The sequence below is a fragment of the Myodes glareolus genome, chromosome 2 (genome assembly GCF_982192425.1).
Source record: "Myodes glareolus chromosome 2, mMyoGla1.1, whole genome shotgun sequence".
In the NCBI taxonomy this organism is placed as follows: Eukaryota; Metazoa; Chordata; class Mammalia; order Rodentia; family Cricetidae; genus Myodes; species Myodes glareolus.
In genome coordinates, this window is record NC_142027.1 from 135,031,875 (window position 1) to 135,040,045 (window position 8,171).

General features: G+C 48.8%; 1 long non-coding RNA gene across 1 annotated transcript in view; it reads left to right on the forward strand.

The window, feature by feature from the left end:
* LOC148123172 (uncharacterized) overlaps window positions 1-7,914 on the forward strand; it is a 98,495-nt gene extending 90,581 nt beyond the window's left edge. The window contains exon 3 of the long non-coding RNA XR_015737328.1: window positions 7,624-7,914. This is a non-coding gene — a long non-coding RNA (uncharacterized LOC148123172). The remainder of the gene's footprint in view (window positions 1-7,623) is intronic.
* Window positions 7,915-8,171: the final 257 nt, after the last annotated feature.

Below are 8,171 nucleotides of genomic sequence, written 5' to 3' on the forward strand. Positions count from 1 at the left end.
TGCGGGGCGCGCGCACACACACACAGACACACACACAGACACACACACACATGCACTATGGCGTGCATGTGGAGGTCAGAATACAACTCAAGGGGTTCATTCTCTCTTCCTATGATGTGGGTCCTGGGTACCCAACCTAGGTTGTTTGGTGGCAGGTGCCTTTGCCCACTGAGTCATCTCTCCAGCCTGATTACTCTGAAATTTTAAGGCAGAATCCCAATATGTAGCCTCTGCTGGCCTTGAATTCATGACTCCCCTTCCTTGGTCTCCTTAAGTGAGCTCAAGACCAGCCTTGGGCCACATGAGGCATTACTAACAAAAAGCAAACAAACAATTTTCTTTTTTTTGTTGTTGTTGATTTTCAAGATCATAATTTTATTAACATCATGGGGAAAGTTATTAGTTTTACATGGAGTCAAAGAAACATGTAGTTAGCAAGCAGGAATTTGAAAGATACACGAGGAAGCAGTAGCTTGAAACAGCAGAAAGGTTAATTAGATGTCTTTGTTTTTATATTCATATGGGGTGCTTGTGGGATAGGAGAAACAAACAATTTTCAATGTGACTAATACCAGTGCTAGTCCAATAATATGATGAAAGTGTGTTTCGAGAGCCGGGAGAGGGGCCTCGCAGTTAAGAACAGGGACTGCCCTTGCAGAGACCCAAGTTCAGTTCCCAGCGTCTATAACTGCAGCTGCAGATGATCCGAGCCCTCTAATGGCCTCCCTGGACCCCTGCACTCATGTCCACATAGCCCTCCATTAAGAATAATAAAAATAGTAAAAAATAATAAAATAACAAAAAGGAAGCCTTGGAGAAAACTGCATTTGGATAGATGCCATTTTCTCCTTCAGTTCACAATCCCCCCATTTTCTCATCCCCATCCATGCACATAGCTTGTGTTAGGCTGTGTACAGAAGACAGCACACTGCGTTAAAACATTACTTGCTGGGGGTTCCATGCTTGCCTGAAATCCCTGTTCTCAGGAGGATTGTGAGTCTGACCCCAACTTTGCCTGCACACCCAGATTCTATTTCAGGAGGCTTATGGCTGGAGATGGGGCTCAGCATGTACCAGCTCCAGGGTTCACTCCCCAGCAGCAGAAACAGCAGACCAAACAAACAGCTGGAGAGGGAGTGCCTGCCTCATACGTCTGAAGCCTGGATTCGGTTCCCAGCACTGTATCAAAGTGAGCACGGAGCCTCACGCCTGTCTTCTCAGCACATGGAACGTGGGAGCAAGAGAACCACAGAACCAGGACTCACAGCACGTTCCTGCCCAGCCTGGATGTGTGAGACCCTGTCTCTGAAAAAGGGACTGGAGAGACGGCTCAGCTCTGAACAGTACTACCTGCTCCTCCTTCCAGGGGACCTGGATTCGAATCCCAGCACTCCCCATGGTGGCTCACAGCCATCTCTGACTCCGGTTCCAGGGAATCTGACACCCTCTTTTGGCCTCCTTGGGCACTGTACTCAACTGGAGCACAGATGTATATATGCAGGCCAAACACTCATACGCATAAAATAATGATACATAATCCTTAAAAAAAGCCTAAAATAATAAAGAGTTGAAAAAGTAAATAGTTCCTTCTCCAGCCTGTTAAGCACCACCTACTATGTGTAATGTTTGTTCCCAAAGAGAAACCTGTCAGGGTGGAGTTATTCACTTACTGAGGATCAGGACCGCGAGGGAAACCCAGAGAGGTCCAGAGGCACGCCCTCAGCAACACAGCTGGGAAGGAAGACTGAACCCAACGTCGGCTGTCTGCTTCCAGACTCGGTCAGTCCTCCGGCTGATGCAGTGGGCGTTTGAACTTGGGGGCGAGTGCCTGGCAGTAGGATTTTTGGAGATCTTGGGGGCTCTTAGCGAGCTCTGTGGGGCTGAACTGGTCTGCCCCCGAATTTATTTACTCAGATAAAAATTGCATGCTTGTCCAAATGAGGGACTGGGCAGCTGCCTCAGGGGTGTGCTTGGAAGATGTTGCCAGGTCCTTGGCTCCCAGAAATGTCTCTCCCCGGACACCTGTCACACGGCCTCAAATTCCACTAACATAAGAGTATGCCACCGCGCTTCCATTACGGAGTGTTTTGGGGACATGGTTTAAATGTGGACGGTATGAGGTCACAGCTACACCCGTCTTCAGAGTCCTTCGTCAGGCTCCTAGCTTTGGGGGGTGGACTCTGCAGACCGCGGAGGATGCTGGGAAATCAGCAGTCCTGAGACAAAGCCTTGGATCCACGGTTGTGTTGGACACAGCAACCTCCGTGTTCCCCAGAGACCCGGCCTCAGAAGGCCCCACCTGTCCCTCTGCCAGTCGCGTCTGGTGTGTTTTAGGCTAGACCCCTAAATAGCCTTGATAGGAGAGGGGGAGCCGCCTGCTTGTCATAAGACCGTTGAATGTCCCAGCTGCCATCCGGCAAGAACCTCACGTAGTCACGTTTCTTCTGAGCTGCCTTATCCGTGATTGCCCCACCTGCGGGATTATTCCCTTAACATCTTTCCCGAAACCCGCTCACTTCAGAGGAAAACAAGCATCTATTTTAAGGCTGTCCAGCTTACATTTTCTTCACCAAGATGGGGTAATAAAATCCATTCTTTGTGTGCGTGTGTGTGTCTCTGTGTGTGTTTCCTTTTTCTGAAGGAAAAAAAAAAAACCCCAAATGGTTGTGACAAGTTTTATATTTTTACGACTACTTTAACTTTTTAATCAATGCATTTGTTTATGGTGTGTGTGTGTGTCACGGTGCCCATGTGAATGTCAGAGGAAGCGGTTGGAGTCAGTTGTCCCCTTCCACCGCCGTAATGATGGTCCAGAGTGAAACTCAGGCTTGGTAGCAAGGGGCTTTACCTGCTGAACCATCTGCCTGACCACACACACACACACACACACACACACATACACACACACACACACACACACGAGACAGGGTCTCTCTACATAGCTATCCTGGAATTTACTATGTAGATGAGGTTCTCCTTGAACTCAGAGATCCACCTGCCTCTGCCTCCTGAGTGCTGGGATTAAAGGTGTGCGCCACTATTCCTAGCCCCACACAGCCTTATATGAATATATTACGACATGTCTTTGCCCCGTGTTGCTTCTCTTCTTTCTCCCAACCAGGTGAGCCCACTGCACAAGCGCCCTTCTTCTTGTCACTTTAGAGTCCTTGTGAGACGTGATCCTAACACTTGAAGTCACAGAGAACACTCTATTTTACTCTCATAGCTGTTTGACCTAAAGATGCGCTGGAAACACATGCAACTACCCTGCCAACCTCTCGGCAGTAGACTAAGTGGTATGTGGGTAACTGCTTTCTTTTTAAAAATGTCATGCTTGCCAGGTGGTGGTGGCCCATGCCTTTAATCCCAGCACTCGGGAGGCAGAGGCAGGCGGATCTCTGTGAGTTGGAGGCCAGCCTGGTCTACAGGAGCTAGTTCCAGGACCGGCTCCAATGCTACAGAGAGACCCTGTCTCGAAAAGCAAACAAACAAACCAATCAATTTGGGAATACATGCCTGCAGTCTCAGAACTCTGGAGGCTGAGACAGGAGGGTTAAGTTCAAAGTCAGCCTGGGCTGCATAGCAAGAATGTACCTCCAACTATCGCTACAGGAGAAGGGATCTGTAGACACTGGTGTGGCTTCCAGAGCTGGGACTGGAGGCTACTTCTTATTCTCCTGGGGGGAGGGGGAGGAGGCGTCTTCATTTCCCCGTGCATAAAAGAAGAGTATAATGTTGCTCTAAGTCTTGAGGTTCCCACACAGTTGGTAATTAGGGAATCAAGTCAGATCCATATGCCAGACAAGCACTCTGCCATAGAGCTAAAAACAAAAAAACAAAAACACTTAGCTTTCTGTTTACTGTTTATTTCGAGACAGTGTCCAATCTGATCTTGAACTCGCTCTACAGCCCAGGCAGAGCTCTAGAACTTGTGATCCTCCTGTCTCAGACTCTCCAGAAGCTGGGACAATAGGTCTACAACACCAGGGTCACTGGAACCTTATTCTGGAGTGGTAGGACCAGGGATAGGGCTATGGTTCCAGGTCTCAGAGTTTCTCGAGAACCTGACCCAGAGGTGCCCGTCTTAAAGGAAATATTTCAGAGACATTTTCTACATTCTCAGGACAATGTAGCCACACCATCATCTAATTCCAACTGGACCTCATTCCTCAAAATCTTCCCCCTCCTCCCTCTCTCCCGCTCCTGGGAATCACAGCCTGCTTTTATACGAATCTGTCTGTTTTAGCTATTTCAGGTAAATGGGATTATGTATTGGGGTCCCACTGTGTGTGTGCCATCTTTGCTTTGGCACAACCTTTTTGAATTTTCTCTTTGTTGACATTTGTTTGTTTGCCTTTTGATGGACAAGTCATAGTCTGTGCTGTGGCTACTGCACGTTTTGTTTATCCATTTGTCTGTTGTTTCCAGTTTTTGGCTGCTGTCAACAAATGTGCTTATGAACAATCATGGAAAAATCCAGCTCCATTCCTCTTCCTCCCCCACCCCTCCAGACCCTTGCTTTTCTTCCTTCTCCCCTTTTTGACCTCCCCTTTCTCCTTCCCTCTTCTCTCTCTCTCTCTCTGCTTCTCTCCTCATTTTTGCTTTTTGATAGGATCTCTCTATGTAGCTCGGGCTATCATTGAAGCCTGACATGTGCGTGTGTAAGCAAGTGTGTGTGTACTTGTACTTGGCATGTGTGGAGGTCAGAGGTTGACATTGGGATGTCTTCCTCAATTGCAATTGCTCTTTTTGTTTGTTTGTTTTTTGAGTCAGGTTTTCTTTAGCTTTGGAGCCTGTCCTGGAACTTGATCTGTAGATCAGTCTGGTCTCAAAGTCAGAGATCTGCCTGCTTCTGCCTCCCGCGTGCTGGGATTAAAGGTGTGCACCACCACCACCCGACTTGCTCTTTTTTTTTTAAACTTAAAAGATAGCTGAGCAGTGGTCTACAAGAGCTCGTCAGGACAGGCTCCAAAGCTACAGAAAAGCCTTGCCTTTTCTCCCTCCCTCCCTTCCCATATACCCCTCTTTACTCGCCTTCAAATTGGTGGTCTCTTTTTTTCCCTAATTGCTATTGCATGCGTGTCTGTCTGTGTGTGTGTCTACATATATATTCCTAAACATAACCTACTCATTACTTAGAATGTTTCTTGTATGGATGTTTTCAGGGACGACCACTTGGCCTTGGGCAACCAATCGATGTGCTCTTACCCTGGGACTCACCTACCTCTTCTGCTCCCAGCATTCCTTAGTTATCTATAGTTCTTTGTAAGGCTGTGGGTTCTGTCCTCTCTGTCCACTTGGCATGTCCATTGGAGTCTTCCTTGTTTAGTTCACGTTTAAACTGTCAAGTTGGTGAGACTAATGTGTGTAGCTTCTGATATTACTTGGGGACACGATCTAATAGCGAATGACATGATCCTCTGGTTCTTACGTTTTGTTTTGTTTCCCCCTCCCATCTTTTCTTCTACAATGTTTCTTGAGATGCAGGGCTACTTCGTGAAGGGACCGGACTCCACAAGCCTGCATTTTGATTGACAACTACTCTGTTGCCCCACTTCTCTTTCGGAGACAGGGTCTCTCACAGAACCCGAAGTTCACCATTTAAGCTGGACTGGTTGGCCAGGGTGACCCAGGAACCCCCTATCTCCTCTTGCCTCCCCCATTACTTGGGTTACAGGTAGAACCATCACACTTGGCTTTTGACCTGAGTCCTAGGGATATGAACTCAGGTCCTCAGGATTGGGCCCTTCCCCAGTCCCCGTCTTCGAACTCTTGCTCCTTTTTTCTCACACCCCCAACTGATGGAAACCCAGGTTGGCACTACCACACCTGGCTCCTGTTGTCATGGACTGATGGATCACGGAGTAACTCTATGTCAGCAGAGGTTGTCTCTGAAGGTCCTCCTACAAATGCAGAGGTGTGCACACAGAAGAGGTGTGCGCACAGAAGGAGATGGTCCCAGGCTTTCAATCAGAATTCCAGGAAGATTATCAAAGGGCTGGGTTTATGGCTCAGTCGCTGAAGCACCTGCCTAGCATGAACGAGGTCTTGGGTTCCATCGCCAGCATTTCTAATCCCAGCACTTAAGAGGTGGAGGCCAGAGGATCAGGACTTTAATTCTTCCTCAGCTACATAGAGAGTCTGAGGCCAGCCTGGGCTACTAGGCTACATGAGACTCAGTCCCAAGAGAAGAACCTGTTAGCAGAAGGGCTGGCTAGCTGTCTCTCCTGACTGGAGGGCCCTCTGCCTCCTCAGCAGGCAAAAGCAGTTCATGCAGGATACAAACAGAATGGCTTCCATCCGCAGGGGTGGAGGCAGAGGATGGATGGTTGGGGCATGGCAAGGATCCCTGAGCAGAGAGGGACTCTAGCTGAGTCTTGGAGGTGGCCTGTACTTCCCAGATTCTCTTGGCAGGGTCGGGCTGGCTGAGCCACCTCTTCCTCTGGAAGGCCTCATGCTTGGCAAGACTCGCCTGGGGCCCCACCCCCCACAAGCAGCAGATGGGCTTCGTTGCTCTGATTACTGCAAAAAACGGTGGCCAGGGCCCAGGGCACGTCCAAAGATCATTCAGGGCCCAGGGAAAGCGGGGGAGCCTGCACACACCCCAGGAGCAGGTGCTCTGCGAGATTTCCTCACAGGCCTGCCAAAACACGCGAGGCAGCATGCACGCAGTCCGGTTGTTTCACAGGGGTGCGGGGGTGGGGTATGTCTCTCTGGCAGCAGCTGGCAGGGGCAGCCGGAAGCATGTGCAGTGGCCGGTGGGATGTGGGCTGAGGGTTCTGGTTGACCCAAGGCCCTTCACCTCTATGTTTCTGCCTGTGTGCCTGGCTGTAGATTTTCCGGGCACCTTCTTGGGAGAGAGGGCAGGGGGGATCCAGTTTCATGGCCTATTCAGAGCTCGGAGCTCTGCCGCTGGGGCATTCCTGGCCTCAGCATCATTCCTAGTTAGTGTGTTATTTATGGCGCCCTCCTGACTCTCGCAGCTATTAAGCCTCTGGGTGGGGCATCATGCACTCATCCATCGATCAATCAGCCAACTCCAGAAGAGGGTATCTGGTTCTCTTGCAGCAGGGCCCCAGCATTGTTTTAGAAATGGCAGAAATAGGTCTGGGAATATGGCTCAGTGACGAAGCACTTCCCAACCGGGCACAAAGCCCTAGGTTCAATTCCCAGCACCCCCCAAAACAAAACAAAACAAAACACTGAAAAAACGGATTGCTTTATATAACTACCTATCTTTCTCTTTCCTTTTTACTTTGATCTAAATTTTATTTATTTATTGTAAGTGTGGGGTAGGTTCTCTCCTTCCACAATGTAGGTCCTGGGGATTGAACACAGGTCCTCAGACTTGACAGAAATCACCCTGAGCCATCTCAGGGTCCAGTCTTCCATTCCCCTCCCCACCTTTGGAGACAGGGTCTTTTGATAGAGCCCTCTTTAGCCAGAAACTCATAATGTAGACCAGGCTGACCTCAAAATCACAGACATGTTCTTGCCTCTGCCTCTCTGGTGCTGGGATTAAGGGTGCGTGAGCCACCGTGGTCAGCAGGGTCTACCTTTTAAGTGTAATGGTAATGTTAAATGCCTTCTCCTCTTCTTCTCCTTGTGTTCCTTCTCCTTTAGAGAGAGTCTCGCAGAGAACCTGATTGGTGGGACAAGGAGCAGAAGTGGACTAATCCTCAGAACCTGATGTGTCAGCATCAAGCACCAAGGACAACAAGAACCTGGTCTGAAAACAAGATAGAAAGAGAGAACTGACATTTGAAGTTGTTCTTTGACCGCAGTAGATGCACCCCCCCCCCACAATACACAGATTAAAGAAAGATAACATAGTTGCACCCCCCACATACACAGATTAAAGAAAGATAATGTGGTTGCACCCCCACATACACAGATTAAAGAAAGATAATGTAATTGCACCCCCCCCCCACATACACAGATTAAAGAAAGATAATGTAATTTTATCGTACTAGTAGATCTCGCGTTTTGCTCTGAAAGGTCTGGAGGATGTTTTCAGGAAGCAGATGTGTGTGTGTGTGTGTGTGTGCCTGTACATTTGCATGTGTGTGTGCATATGCCTGTGCATGTGTGTGTATGTGTGATGTGTGTGTGCCTGTGCATCTGCACACATGTGCGTATGTGTGCATGTGCCTGTACATGTGTGTGTATAT